Consider the following 2,487-nt stretch of genomic DNA (forward strand, 5'->3'; position numbering starts at 1 on the left):
GCCTACTTTCTCAGAAAAGCTTTACCACCACCATGGCTAGAACTTCCAAGACAGTTCCTCGGAAAGGCGAGGCTGCTTCTTCATCACGAACGTCTAAAGGAAAGCCCAAATTGATACCCACCATTGAACAGTGTACTCCTATCGGTTTCGACACGACGAAGGATTTTTCCGTCGACAGACCTTCATCTACACCGGGCCGATGCGAACATGTGTCCCGGTATATTAGCATTGTGACCGATATAGGGAGAGTGAAGAAAGACTACCGATCGGGGAAGACAATGCTGGTTGGTATCCCTCGTTCTAACGAGAGCATAACGGATCACAAAGTTGGTTTCCTTTATGTATACACTTACCCGTTCACTTTGGGTCCGGTCGATTCTTCGAACCCTTCTTCCCCGAAGATAGATCTAGTTATTCTCGATTTCTGTGACAAATACCAAGTGACGCTTGGTCAAATCTATCTATCTTTCTGGAGGATAGTCTACATGCTCCGCCACTTCTCCAATAAGGTCGAGGGTGCGACTTTTACCCTCGATCATTTGATAAGATTGTATAACCCTCGATTTTATCGAGGTTTGATTAGGCATCACCCTCGGTCCAAGAAGCGTTTTTCTCGAGCATTAATGAGGACAAGGCTTGAGGGTGGATGAGCAGGTTTGTCCAAGTAAAGACCTCGGATATCATCCCGGCCGTAAGGATGCCATTCCCTGAGAAGTGGAATACACAGCGTAAGTATCTCCCTTCTAACATGCTTTGTGGTCTTATGACTTTTCTTTCGAGAAATGATATTCCCTTGGTTTTAGCAGCTAGCGCTTGGTATCCTGAAGCGGTTCAGGATCTGCTGGGATGGATTAGGTGAATTGATGCTTTGTTCCCGTATCTTGGGCGGTCTTGGCCTGACCTAGCCAAAACGGGTGGGTGGCCAAGAATCATGGTAAAATCCCTCTTGCCACTTTCACCATATTTTTATATTTCTTCCCCACACTCTTTGTGCTGACAAATTTTGACCACTATGTTTGTGCAGGCCTTGGCGATTGACTGCAGATGAGACCGCCTCCTGATGGTGAGGAGGAGGCCTCGAAGCCCGATAAGGGCAAGAAGAGGAAGAAAAGGGCGGCCTTTGAGTCCCCTGTGGCGAAGAAAGCCAGGTCCCGCAGATCTCGAGCTGAGGTCAAGGTCTCGTCTTCGGCTTCTGGAGTGGGCTCCGATGACGAGGACGAGGATGATGATGGCGATCATGTCCCTTTCTACAAAGGAGAGGATCGGATGCGGATTTCGTCCCCCCCCCCCCCCCAAGTGTCTATACCGAAGGGCGCTGAATCGGGAATGGCTGAATCGGCTCAAGCCCATTCCTCTGAGGGCCTTGAAGAGGGCGCGGGTGCGGACCCTGAGCCCTTGTCCGAACATGGTGCATCCCCCGCCGAGGAGACTGTGGCTGCTGGTTTCAAAGGGCCCAGGCCCGGAGCTTCCCCGGGACAGGATCCGCCCTTTGGTGATATCGAAGCCCTAGGTGGCCTTAACTTGGGTGCTCGGTTCTCGCCCGGGGAATATAGGGACGCTCAAGACAAAAATGCTACCAACGTGGAGGGTCCCCTCGGAGGGGGAGGCGAGCTTGACAACTTCTTCGATGGTGTTGACGATGTCAGTGAGGACATCGATCTCGATGCTCCCAACGCTATCGAGGAAGCAAAGAGGCTCTAGTAGAAGGTGATGGCTTTTTATGTACACTCTTCGGGTCTTAAATACCTTCCCTCATTTTTCCTGATTCTTCTATTTATTTGTAGGCTAAGAAGACGTATGATCACGCCTTTTCCAAGCTCCAAGACGAGATTTCATGACGTGGAAGGAGCTCGAGAAGCTAACCTCAGGAATGCAAGAGTCGGAGACCCTCTCTACTCTAAAGGAGGAAGAGTTAAGTCAGCTTGGGGAAAATTTGGAGGGAGTGCTCCGAGAAAAGGCTGGCCTTGCTGAGAAGGTAACTTGTTATTCATAAATCTATTCGTTGTTCTCATAATTCAAAATTTACTAACTTATCTTTTCCCTTGTAGATCGGGCAGGAGAATGTGGAGATCCTCGAGCTGAAGAGGCAACATGAGGTCGTGGCCTCAGAATTGGCATCGATCCAGGGTCTTCTCCAAAATGCTCGAGAAGAGATTGCTGTGCTATCTGCGGCCAAGTCCGAGGTCGAAGAAAAAACCGCTACTTATCTGAGAGACGCCGCCACTATGAATCAAATAGCCAGAGATATGTCGGTGGAGGCTGAGCAGAAGCTTATCCGGACTGTCGCTCATGCTAGAGCCAAGGCGAGGAGGCAAGCCTTAGAGGAAGCCAGTGCTAAAGGTGTCGATCTCTCAGTTGAGATCGAGGAGGCCCAAGAGTCGGAGGAAGAACTGGCACTCTTAGTCACTTTAGACGAAGGTCCCGGAGATGGTTCAGAGGGCAGTGACGATTGAAGAGTAGGCCTGCGTCTCCCCCCCCCCCCCCCCC

This window comes from Nicotiana attenuata, unplaced genomic scaffold (assembly GCF_001879085.1).
Source record: "Nicotiana attenuata strain UT unplaced genomic scaffold, NIATTr2, whole genome shotgun sequence".
In the NCBI taxonomy this organism is placed as follows: Eukaryota; Viridiplantae; Streptophyta; class Magnoliopsida; order Solanales; family Solanaceae; genus Nicotiana; species Nicotiana attenuata.